Here is a 13,487-nt window from a genome sequence, read left to right on the forward strand (position 1 = left end):
TATTCGAGGGTGAACTTGAAGTTTTGAAGCGAAAGAAACCACCTCATTACCCTCGCATTCTTTCACTTATTTTGCTTCATCCAGGTCAAGGGGGCATGGTCTGACACCAATCTGCACTCTCTCCCCAAGAGATAGTAACTCAATGTTTCCAGTGCCCATTTTACTGCTAAACATTCACGTTCAACAACAGCGTAATTCTTCTCTGCAGGAAAAAGCTTCCAGCTTAAATACAGTACTGGATGTTCTTCCCCATTTATAGACTGGGACAACACTGCACCCAGCCCTACATTAGAATCATCTGTCTGCACAATAAACTCTTGAGAAGTTGGCCCGTTATCAACACTGGCTTTTGGCCAAAGAGCAGAATTTAAACTTTGAAAGGCCTGCTCAGCCTTGGCTGTCCATGCAACCATTACCGACTTGCCCCCTTTAGTTAAATCCGTATGTGGTGCTGCAATCTAGGCAAACCTATGGTAGTACCCAGTCATTCCTAAAAAGGCTCTGACCTGTTTTTTTGTTGGAGGTCTAGGCCATGTCTGTATGGCCTCTACCTTGTTGACCTAGGGTTTAATGACGCCATGGCCAATAACATAGCCAAGGTACTTGGCTTCCTCCAGGGTCAGTGCACATTTTCCAGGGTTTATGGTTAAACCTGCCCCTTTTATGGCATCCATGACTGCATGCACCTTCCCAAGGTGACTCTCCCAATTGGTACTATAGACTACGACATTGTCTAGGTACGCAGAATAGTTACGGTGAGACCTCAAAATCTGATCCATTAACCTTTGAAAGGTAGCAGGCGCGCCATATAGTCCAAACAGCATGTCTTTGTACTGAAACAAGCCCTTGGGGTTGAGAAGGCCGTCTTCTCTTTGGTCTTGTCAGTCAGAGGTATTTGCCAGTATCCTTTGGTAAGGTCAAGTGTGGTGATATATATGGCATTACCTAGTCTCTCAATTAATTCATCAACCCTGGGCATGGGATATGCATCAAATTTGGAGATTTACTTTATTTGACATCAGTTTGGACGGCCTATTATGATGAGAGTAGTAATTGGCTTTCATAAACATATGGTTTTTATTGTGTTCTTCTATAAGAATAGCCCGTAATTTTCTTCTAAGATTGCTCAATTCTATTTGATCTGTATTCAAAGGGGATGTTTGTAATCTCTTTTCAATTATTTGTATTTGACTTAGGAGTTCATCTATTGACTTTTGTTTATTTCTTCTGTGTTGGGAGTTTAGTTTGATTAGTATGCCCCGGATAACCGCTTTATGGCCGTTCCATAGGGTGAAGGGGCTTATCTCTGGGTCTTCATTTAAACTAAAGTATTCCTCTAAAGCTTTGGTTATTGTGTTTTTGTTCTTTGGAGATTTAATTAGAGGGACATTGATGCGCCAAATTTTTGTGTTTATTTTGGGGTGTCCTAAATTTATTTTTAATGTTATTGGGGCGTGGTCCGACCATGTGGCTGTACCTATTTCTGAGGAGGTGACTAATGGGAGGGTCCATCTATCTACTAGGAACAGGTCGATACGCGAGAATGATTTGTGCCTGTGGGAGAAATGGGTAAATTCTCTAGATGAGGAGTTTAGGCATCTGAATGAGTCATATAATGCCTCTTTGTGTAGCCAAGGAAAGAGTGTGGGGGAGGTCCTATGTTTGTTTGTTGAATCTAGATTTCTATCCGGGATGCTATTAAAATCGCCACAAATTATCAACTTTCCCATTTGTATTCTTTTTATTTTCTTTATTGTCCTGTTTAAAAAGAAGATTTGCGATTTGTTTGGAGCGTAGATATTAGCGATCGTGATGGGACACTCATTTATAGTGCCAGCCACAGCAAGGTATCTGCCCTTTGGGTCTACGAGGCTTGTTTTGTGAATAAAATTAATATTTGATTTGAAAGCAATCAGAACTCCCGCTTGCTTTTTAGGGGCACAGGACATATATATTAGAGGGAAGTTTTTGTTGGTGAATTTTGGACATGCTGAGAAAGAGAAGTGAGTTTCTTGTACGCATATCACTTCTGCCCCTGATTGTCTGGCATCTTTCCATATTGACGCTCTTTTAAAAGGTGAGTTTAACCCCCTTGCATTTTGGGATGTAAGTTTAAGTGACATGGCTATTAATTAAGTGACCGGTACTACACTGAGAATAGTAAAAGACCGTGTAAACAATAACAACAACAACATTAATGCTTATACATACTGCTGGAAAGGCAACATTAAGTCGAAGAGTTGTAGCACTTAAATCTTGATTCCTGCAAAGATAAGGTAAGAGAACAAAGCAGAAACATAGAACAGTGTGGAAAGCAGGGATTATTGCCTGCATACTTGTGGGGAACGGGTAAAAGTTCACCTAAAGTCAATCTCTTCCACTTGGAGTACTTTGGGAAAATTTACTCAGAGTAAGGAGAGTCGAGAGATGTGAGAGTATGAGATCCAACCGGGATTGGTTTTCAAGTGGTTGTTGTTCGGGCCCAGGAATTAGGGATTTTGCTTGATCTTGCATCTGTGGTGTTTTGCACATCCTTTGGTATGGAGATATTCCATGATGTTAGGATTTTGTTGCCTTCTTGAGGAGATGAAATCACATGGAGAGACCCCTCTTTATGGATTAATAATTTTGTTGGGAAACCCCATTTGTATAGGGTTTTATTTGTGCGTAGGGCTGCGGTGATCGGAACGAAGAATTTTCTTGCTTGAATTGTTGCTTGAGATAAATCAGCAAACATCTGAATTTTTGTGAAAGGTTCTGGGAGAGTGCCCATTTTTCTGGATGCCTGCATCATAGCTTCTTTTACATGAAAGAAATGAATACGTGCTATGACATCTCTTGAGGTTTCAGCAGGGAGAAAGTTTGGTTTGGGGAGTCTGTGGGCTCTATCAATGATCCGTTCAGATTCTGGTATATCTGGGAGAATGGCGTTAATGAGCTGAGAAAGGTGTTTATTAGAGATGAGCGAACGTACTCGTCCGAGCTCGATACTCGGGCGAATATTAGGGTGTTCGGGATGCTCGTTACTCGTAACGAGCACCACGCGGTGTTCGGGTTACTTTCAATTTCATCTCTGAGACGTTAGCGCGCTTTTCTGGCCAATTGAAAGACAGGGAAGGCATTACAACTTCCTCCTGTGTTGTTCCAGCCCTATACCACCCCCCTGCTGTGAGTGGCTGGGAAGATCAGATGTCACCCGAGTATAAAAATCGGCCCCTCCCGCGGCTCGCCTCAGATGCCTTGTGAGTTAGCTGAGGGAAAGTGCTATTGTGTTGGAGTTGCTGTAGGGAGAGTGTTTGTAGTGAGTGTAGGCTTCAAGAACCCCAAAGGTCCTTCTTAGGGCCACATCTACCTGTGTGCTGGCTGCTGTTAGCAGTGTTTTTTTTTTTTTTTCTCAAAATCGGCTGTGCAGAGCATTGCACCCAGCATTAGGGACAGAAGTGGTGCTTAGGCAGGGAGAGTGTTAGGAGTGAGTGTAGCCTTCAAGAACCTCAACGGTCCTTTCTAGGGCCATATTTAACCGTGTGCAGTACTGTGCTGGCTGCTGTTAGCAGTGTTGCAAAATTTTTTTTCCCTCAAAATCGGCTGTGCAGAGCATTGCACCCTCCATTGATACTACAGGGACAGAATTGTGTAGGCAGGGCAAAAACACAGTTATTATTCATTGAATATACGCAGTGGGGCCTTTCGTTTTAAAAAAAGTGAAAAAAATTATATTTGGCCTGCCTCTGTCAGTCCTAAGGGCTCTGGGTACGTGTGTGCTGCGTGGATAACGTAAAAAAATCAGACACAACCACCTACGGTTGACTGCAGGCTTGCGCCAATTTCTTTCCTGCCTGGGAAATACCGGCTCTGCCACAGTTAATAACTCTGCAACACTAAAGTTCTGTGACACATTTGCAGGGGCACAACACAGTTATTATTCATTGAATATACGCAGTGGGGCCTTTCGTTTTAAAAAAAGTGAAAAAAATTATATTTGGCCTGCCTCTGTCAGTCCTAAGGGCTCTGGGTATGTGTGTGCTGCATGGATAACATTAAAAAATCAGACGCAACCACCTACGGTTGACTGCAGGCTTGCGCCAATTTCTTTCCTGCCTGGGAAATACCGGCTCTGCCACAGTTAATAACTCTGCCACACTAAAGTTCTGTGACACATTTGCTGGGCCACAACACAGTTATTAAACTTATTATTCATTGAATAATAACAGTGTGCCTTTCCTTTTAAACAAAAGGGAAAAAAGTATATTTGGCCTGCAGGCTTGCGCCAATTTCTTTCCTGCCTGGGAAATCAAATCACTGGTAATACAGCATGCTGAGGGGTAGGGGTAGGCCTAGAGGACGTGGACGTGGCCGAGGACGCGGAGGCCCAAGTCAGGGTGTGGGCACTGGCCGAGCTCCTGATACAGGTGTATCGCAGCCGACTGCTGCCCGATTAGGAGAGAGGCACGTTTCTGGCGTCCCGACATTCATCGCACAATTCATGGGTCCACGCGGGAGACCTTTATTAGAAAATGAGCAGTGTGAGCAGGTCCTGTCCTGGATGGCAGAAAGTGCTTCGAGCAACCTATCGTCCACCCACAGTTCTGCGCCGTCCACTGCTGCAAATCAGAATCCTCTGTCTGCTGCTCCTCCTTCCTCCCAGCCTCCTCACTCCACTCCAATGACACATGCTCAGCTGCGTGAAGACTCCCAGGAACTGTTCTCGGGCCCATGCTCAGATTGGGCAGCAGTGGTTCCTCTCCCACCAGAGGAGTTTATCGTCACTGATGTCCAACCATTGCAAAGTTCCCGGGGTCCGGGGGATGAGGCTGGGGACTTCCGCCAACAGTCTCAAGACCTTTCAGTGGGAGAGGAGGACGATGACGATGAGACACAGTTGTCTTTCAGTCAGGTAGTAGTGAGGGCAGTAAGTCCGAGGGAGGAGCGCACAGAGGATTCTGAGGAAGAGCAGCAGGACGATGAGGTGACTGACCCCACCTGGTTTGCAATGCCTACTCAGGACAGGTCTTCAGAGGGGGAGGCAAGGGCAGCAGCAGGGCAGGTTGCAAGAGGCAGTGCGGTGGCCAGGGGTAGAGGCAGGGCCAGACCGAATAATCCACCAACTGTTTCCCAAAGCGCACCCTTGCGCCATGCCACCCTGCAGAGGCCAAGGTGCTCTAAGGTCTGGCAGTTTTTCACAGAGACGCCTGACGACCGACGAACAGTGGTGTGCAACCTTTGTTGCGCCAAGATCAGCCGGGGAGCCACCACCAACAGCCTCACCACCACCAGCATGCGCAGACATATGATGGCCAAGCACCCCACAAGGTTGGACGAAGGCCGTTCACCGCCTCCAGTTTGCCCCGCTGCCTCTCCCCCTGTGCCCCAACCTGCCACTGAGATCCAACCCCCCTCTCAGGACACAGGCACTACCGTCTCATGGCCTGCACCCACACCCTCACCTCAGCTGTCCTTGGCCCCATCCACCAGTGTAGTTCAGCGCACCGTCCAGCCGTCGCTAGCGCAACTGTTGGAGCGCAAGCGCAAGTACGCCACCACGCACCCGCACGCTCAAGCGTTAACCGTCCACATAGCAAAATTTATCTGCCTTGAGATGCTGCCGTATAGGGTTGTGGAAACGGAGTCCTTCAAAAGTATGATGGAGGCGGCGGCTCCGCGCTACTCAGTTCCCAGTCGCCACTACTTTTCCCGATGTGCCGTCCCAGCCCTGCACGACCACGTCTCCCGCAACATTGTACGCGCCCTCACCAACGCGGTTACTGCCAAGGTCCACTTAACAACGGACACGTGGACAAGCACAGGCGGGCAGGGCCACTACATCTCCCTGACGGCACATTGGGTGAATTTAGTGGAGGCTAGGACAGAGTCAGAGCCTGGGACCGCTCACGTCCTACCCACCCCCAGACTTGCGGGCCCCAGCTCGGTGGTGGTATCTGCGGCGGTGTATGCTTCCTCCACTAAAGCACCCTCCTCCTCCTCCTCCTCCGCAACCTCTGTCTCGCAATCAAGATGTGTCAGCAGCAGCACGTCGCCAGCAGTCGGTGTCGCGCGGCGTGGCAGCACAGCGGTGGGCAAGCGTCAGCAGGCCGTGCTGAAACTACTCAGCTTAGGAGATAAGAGGCACACGGCCCACGAACTGCTGCAGGGTCTGACCGAGCAGACCGACCGCTGGCTTGCGCCGCTGAGCCTCCAACCGGGCATGGTCGTGTGTGACAACGGCCGTAACCTGGTGGCGGCTCTGCAGCTCGGCAGCTTCACGCACGTGCCATGCCTGGCCCACGTCTTTAATTTGGTGGTTCAGCGCTTTCTGAAAAGCTACCCACGCTTGTCAGACCTGCTTGGAAAGGTGCGCCGGCTCTGCGCACATTTCCGCAAGTCCCACACGGACGCTGCCACCCTGCGCACCCTGCAACATCGCTTTAATCTGCCAGTGCACCGACTGCTGTGCGACGTGCCCACACGGTGGAACTCTACGCTCCACATGTTGGCCAGGCTCTATGAGCAGCGTAGAGCTATAGTGGAATACCAACTCCAACATGGGCGGCGCAGTGGGAGTCAGCCTCCTCAATTCCTTTCAGAAGAGTGGGCCTGGTTGGCAGACATCTGCCAGGTCCTTGGAAACTTTGAGCAGTCTACCCAGGTGGTGACCGGCGATGCTGCAATCATTAACGTCACCATTCCTCTGCTATGCATCTTGAGAAGTTCCCTGCAAAGCATAAAGGCAGATGCTTTGCGCTCAGAAACGGAGGCGGGGGAAGACAGTATGTCGCTGGATAGTCAGAGCACCCTCCTGTCTATATCTCAGCGCGTACAGGAGGAGGAGGAGGAGCATGAGGAGGATGAGGAGGAGGGGGAAGAGACAGCTTGGCCCACTGATGACGGTACACATGCTGCTTGCCTGTCATCCTTTCAGCGTGTATGGCCTGAGGAGGAGGAGGAGGAGGATCCTGAAAGTGATCTTCCTAGTGAAGACAGCCATGTGTTGCGTACAGGTACCCTGGCACACATGGCTGACTTCATGTTAGGATGCCTTTCTCGTGACCCTCGCGTTGCATGCATTCTGGCCACTACGGATTACTGGGTGTAACACTGCTCGACCCACGCTATAAGGAGAACCTGCCCACTCTCATTCCCGAAGAGGAAAGGGATTCGAGAGTGTTGCTATACCACAGGACCCTTGCGGACAAGCTGATGGTAAAATTCCCATCCGACAGCGCTAGTGGCAGAAGGCACAGTTCCGAGGGCCATGTAGCAGGGGAGGTGCGGAGATCGAGCAGCAATTTCAGCCCAGGCAGTGCAACAGTCTTTAAGGGCCTGGACAGCTTTATGGCTCCCCAGCAAGACTGTGTCACCGCTCCCCAGTCAAGGCTGAGTCGGCGGGAGCACTGTAAAAGGATGGTGAGGGAGTACGTAGCCGATCGCACGACCGTCCTCCGTGACGCCTCTGCCACCTACAACTACTAGGTGTCGAAGCTGGACACGTGGCCTGAACTAGCGCTGCATGCCCTGGAGGTGCTTGCTTGTCCTGCGGCTAGCGTCTTGTCGGAGAGGGTGTTTAGTGCGGCTGGGGGAATCATCACAGATTAGCGTACCCGCCTGTCAACCGACAGTGCCGACAGGCTAACACTCATCAAGATGAACAAAGCCTGGATTTCGCCAGACTTCTCTTCTCCACCAGCGGACAGCAGCGATACGTAGGCTGCACCCGCGGATGGAAGCTACGTTCTCTCTCACCATCCAAAACGGGGACATTTCTGCTTCATCAATCTGTGTCTAATATTCCTCCTCCTCCTCCTGCTCCTCCTCCTGAAACCTCACGTAATCACGCTGAACGGGCAATTTTTCTTAGGGCCACAAGGCTCACTCATAGAATTGTTCTTAAAAATTTTTATACGTTTCAATGCGCTTAAAAGCGTTGGAACTTTAACTTGAACCAATTTTTCGTTACACTTGGCTGCCTCCAGGCCTAGTTACCACTTAAGCCACATTAACCAAAGCGATTAATGGGTTTCACCTGCCATCTTGGTTGGGCATGGCCAATTTTTACTGAGGTACATTAGTACTGTTGGTACACCAATTTTTTTGGGGCCCTCACCTACAGTGTAATCATAGCAATTTCTATGTTCTTCGCCTGCACTCATGGTACAGAAAGGTGTGTGGGGTTGGCCTGCACTTTAGCTACATAAATGTAACTTGGGCCTTGCCTATACTGCAGCTACTGAAATGGAACTAAGACTGCGCTCCCACTATACTGCTGCTTCGGAATTGTTCCTGGGGCCTGTGTAGGCTGCTACAATGACTTAAATGGAACTAAGACTATGCTCCTCCTATACTGCTGCTTCGGAATTTTTACTGGGGCCTGTGTAGGCTGCTACTATTACTGAAATGGAACTAAGACTGTGCTCCCCCTAGAATGCTGCTAGTGATATGTTAGTGGGGCCTGTCGCTAATGCTACGGCTGAAATGTTACTAATTCTGGGCTCTGCCTATACTGCTGCTAATGGTATGTCTCTGGGGTGTGGAAACAGAGGCTTCCCAAAGACATGATGGCGGCGAGGCCATTTCCCACCAACGCTGTTACTGTTAAGGTGCATATAACCACGGACACGTGGAGAGGACACGTAGTGCCTCAAAAACATCCCCCTCCTCCTCCAACAATGAAAACATTCTTGGCAAATGCCTTTGCATTGGTTCGTATGGTGGCAGTCCAAGAATTTCACCTTTACCGACAGAACAAGAGAGCCCCCCCACCATTCCCCCCCGCCACGGCCCACTTAATCCTGGCCACATTCCGAAAACCAACAAAATAAAACCGCGCTACTAGGTCCGCAGTCACCACCACATTACCACCAACGCGGTTACTGTTAAGGTACATATTACCAGTCTGACTGGGGCATGCAGTGTTGGCCGGAGCCCACCTGCATTAAGCACGACATTACTACCTCAGCTGTGTTGGGCAATGCAATGGGATATTTTTGTGTACCGCCGGTGGCTTCCTGGCACCCACCCATGCTGTGGGTCCACAGGGAATTATAAATGCATCTGTTTCCACTTGTAAAGAACCCCAGTCTGACTGGGGCATGCAGTGTGGGCCGAAGCCCACCTGCATTAAGCACGACATTACTACCTCAGCTGTGTTGGGCAATGCAATGGGATATTTCTGTGTACCGCCGGTGGCTTCCTGGCACCCACCCATGCTGTGGGTCCACAGGGAATTATAAATGCATCTGTTTCCACTTGTAAAGAACCCCAGTCTGATTGGGGCATGCAGTGTGGGCCGAAGCCCACCTGCATTAAGCACGACATTACTACCTCAGCTGTGTTGGGCAATGCAATGGGATATTTTTGTGTACCGCCGGTGGGTTCCAGGGAGCCACCCATGCTGTAGGTGCACACGGAGTTTAACCTACATGTGTCCACTTGTAAAGAACCCCAGTCTGACTGGGGCATGCAGTGTGGGCCGAAGCCCACCTGTATTAAGCACGACATTACTACCTCTGCTGTATTGGGCAATGCAATGGGATATTTCTATGTACCGCCGGTGGCTTCCTGGCACCCACCCATGCTGTGGGTCCACAGGGACTTCACAATAGGGAGTTGTACCTGCCTGTGTCTATGAATTAAAAAGCCCGGTCTGACTGGGGCATGCAGACACCTTGACAGAATGAATAGTGTGTGGCACATAGGTTCCCCATTGCTATGCCCACGTGTGCAGCTCCTGATGGCGGTGGCACAGGATTCTATTTCTCATTGCTTCTGTACAGCATTGTGGGCTATCGCCCCGCCCCTTTTAAAGAGGGTCGCTGCCTAGCCGTGCCAGCCCTCTGCAGTGTGTGCCTGCGGTTTCTCCTCATGGCAGACGCACTTCTAAATAGACATGAGGGTGGTGTGGCATGAGGGCAGCTGAAGGCTGCGCATAAACACTTTGGTGTGCGCTGTGGGGGGGAGGGGAGGCGGTTGGGCAGCATGTAACCCAGGAGAAGTGGCAGCGGAGTGTCATGCAGGCAGTGATTGTGCTTTGTTGGAGGTAGTGTGGTGCTTAGCTAAGGTATGCATTGCTAATGAGGGCTTTTCAGAAGTAAAAGTTGTTGGCAGGGGGGGGGGCACTCTTGCCGCTATTGTGGCTTAATAGTGGGACATGTGAACTTGAGATGCAGCCCAACATGTAGCCCCTCGCCTACCCTATCCGTTGCTGTGTCGTTCCCATCACTTTCTTGAATTGCCCAGATTTTCACACAAGGAAACCTTAGCGAGCATCGGCGATATACAAAAGTGCTCGGGTCGCCCATTGACTTCAATGGGGTTCGTTATTCGAAACGAACCCTCGAGCATCGCGATAATTTCGTCCCGAGTAACGAGCACCCGAGCATTTTGGTGCTCGCTCATCTCTAGTGTTTATTCAAGTTGGATTGGTTAATGTTCTCTGGTATCCCACGGAACTTTATGTTGTTACGCCTGTTCCTATCTTCTAAATCCGCTAGCTTATTTTTAATGGTGGTAACTTCGTCTTCTAAGGAATAAAGAGAGTCAATCAAATTGTTATGAGAGGTGGTTAACTCCTCCATCTTGTTTTCTATATGCTCCGTACGCTCGCCCAAATCTTGGAGGGATGCGTTTACAGCGGATGATAGCAGATTAAAATCATTGTGCATTGATTTTCTCAGCGCAACCATTATATTTTTAATAAAGAGTTCCGAAGCAGGTTGGTCTGAGGAAGGGAGGGTTAGCATCGGATCCTCAGATAAGTACAGGTTAGGGGTTGAGGGGGATGGTGAGGTTATTCTTGGCCTTTGTTTTTCTGGGCTTGAGGAGGGGGAAGGGTTTCCCTCTCTCTGAGATTTAGCTGTGGGCGCCATTTTATCTGCTTTCCCGCCTGAATTATGGGGGAAGGTTTCTCCACTCACCCTTCTCTGACGCTGTTCTCGGGGTGCCTGTGGTAGTCTGCGCTGTGCAGAGCCTCCAGCGCTTCCTCCTGTCTCAGTGCTGGCAGTGTTAGCTTCTTCAGAGCAAGCAGCGGCAGTTGCAGGGCTCACATCTTCTCCCTCAGTGTTAGGAGGAGGGAGGGGGGGCTGTCAGTGACTGCTGCTCCGTCTCTGCCGGCAGTGCGGGCTGTGAAGAAATCCGACACTCTGTGTGGAGGGTGTTTGGATGTCCTCCTTTTAAACATCTCAGCTGTGTCTCCTATCTCTGCTGATGCTGATAAGCTGATTGTTCCCTCTTTCTGTCGCTTGTGAGTCGCTAGGGAAGAGATTAAGCCAGGAGAGCTCAGTAAGGTGCGACTGGCTCGGTCGGCATTCAGGCCACGCCCCAACCTATGATGATTAATGGTCATTGCATTTGAAGATAATTTGTGCTAATGTGAAATCTAATGTGATAGCTAGGAAACATGCAAATCAGATATAGTATTATACCTTATGTACACATGGCTGCTTATTCCGAAAAGTCCTCTGAATGTGCAGATACACTTTAAGCATGCTGATTGGCTGACACAAGGTTTTGATAGCCCTTAACTGCCTAATGAGATGGCTAAGGACTGCAAAATGTTAAAGGGGTTTTCCAGGTGGAAATACTATTGATGATAGATCATCAGGACAGAGCATCAGTAGTTGATCAGTCGGGGTCCCAAGCAGTGGACCCCAGCCAATCAGCTGACCGATCAGGCACCGGCTCAGAGTGTCGGTTTAAACAGAGATTGAAGTGGAAGAGGCTGCTCCAACGCCTTTGTCGTAGCTTTTGTAACTGCAGGTGCAGCTCCCATTGAAATCAGTGAGATGCCAGCCTGCAGTTTCAAGTACTGGCCACTACACAGGGGTCGGAGCAGGCATAGAGGTATAATGACAAATATTAAAACAAAACTTTTAATAAACTATATTAAAATAGAAGGTCAAGTTTAACAGATGGGCAGATTGTTATCTGTGTCAGTTGTTGAATACAGCAGTGTAGAAAAGGAAAATAGGCAGCAGAGTCCAGATCTTCAGGTGCAATAAAGACTTATATTTCCATCAGAACATCACATCATCATGAAATACAGCGACGTTTCGACCGTTACATAGATGGTCTTTGTCAAGCTTCATGTGTTCTACCAAACCAGTAATCTATATATACACCTACTAACCAATCAACAACATATATTAATTAAAAGAGTATACAACAGATGAGGCATACCTTGACACATAGGCAGATCCCATAGGCACTTCTCCATGAGTATTTCCTATGCAGACGCCATTGTTGGACATGTGTTGAATCCGGAAGTACCTGAGAGCACATGTGATGCCGGAACTAAGGCTCCGCCCCCACTCCTTGCATCACTGCATCTGTCATCACAGGGGAGGTGCTCAAACTCCCATACCGAGTCCTCTTCGGCTCAGAGTTAACAGCGTTCTATCTGGCATCTATCAGGGGGATCACATCATCACTCAGAATGTTACAGTGTCTCACAGATATCCACCATGGGCTCCCACTATCAGTTTTAGATCATTGGGATATATTTCACTGGCATCATCTCATAGTTATGCTGATTTATTCTTTTGGGCTATATTTAACCCTCTCACGTCCAACACATAATTAGATAGATAATCACTCATGGGATATTCTATATTGTTAAGGCATATCTCTAACTTATTATGATAGTCCCAGTGAATCTTTTAAACGGAAGCTATAAACCTTAAAACGTGCCATATTATTTCTACAGGAGTTTGTTTTATAGGAGACTTTCAACACATGCCCAACCAAGGCAGAACATACAGCAACACAATATATTTATTATCAAAAAAATTTATTATTACCAAAAAGAATTTTTTCTACAAAAAAAGACTCACAAAAAAAGACTTAGATTACACTTACAAACAGATCAGACAGCTAATCCGGCCAAACACATTTTTTATAATATACTAGCTTACCCGTCGCGCGTTGCTGCGAAGACAGACAGACATACATACATTTGTTTTTATATATCTAGATAACAACCAATCACAGCGCAGCTTTTTTAGGTTACCTCAGTGGTATAATATATAACAACCAATCACAGCGCAGCTTTCATGTTACCTCAGTGGTATAATATATAACACCCAATCACAGCGCAGCTTATATGTTACCTGAGCAGTATAAAATATAACAACCAATCACAGTGCAGCTTTCATGTTACGTCAGCAGTAAGAGAAATAACAACCAATCACAGCGCAACTTTTATTCTGCCTCAGCAATATAAAAAATAGCAACGAATCACAGCACAGCATTCATTTTACCTCAGCGGTATAATATAAAGCAACCAATCACAGCGCAGCTTTTATTTTACCTCAGCATTCTCAATATCCAGGAATTGTATTGTGATACGTTCGGCGGATGCATCATTTTGTAGTTGAACACGCATCCCGTTGCTCGTAATGCCTTTTGCTTTTGTGCTTGAGATGGAAATCAAACGATCTTTGTCTGGGGGGGCATAACTGTCGACGACGCTCGCACGCGCGCCACCTATCGTAGGATAG

The 13,487-nt window shown here is 48.2% G+C and overlaps 1 long non-coding RNA gene across 1 annotated transcript in view; it reads right to left on the minus strand.

Moving 5' to 3' along the window:
• LOC136610887 (uncharacterized) overlaps positions 1–12,300 on the minus strand; it is a 96,693-nt gene extending 84,393 nt beyond the window's left edge. The window contains exon 1 of the long non-coding RNA XR_010790190.1: positions 12,169–12,300. This is a non-coding gene — a long non-coding RNA (uncharacterized lncRNA). The remainder of the gene's footprint in view (positions 1–12,168) is intronic.
• Positions 12,301–13,487: the final 1,187 nt, after the last annotated feature.

Source organism: Eleutherodactylus coqui, chromosome 2 (assembly GCF_035609145.1).
Source record: "Eleutherodactylus coqui strain aEleCoq1 chromosome 2, aEleCoq1.hap1, whole genome shotgun sequence".
NCBI classification, from domain to species: domain Eukaryota; kingdom Metazoa; phylum Chordata; class Amphibia; order Anura; family Eleutherodactylidae; genus Eleutherodactylus; species Eleutherodactylus coqui.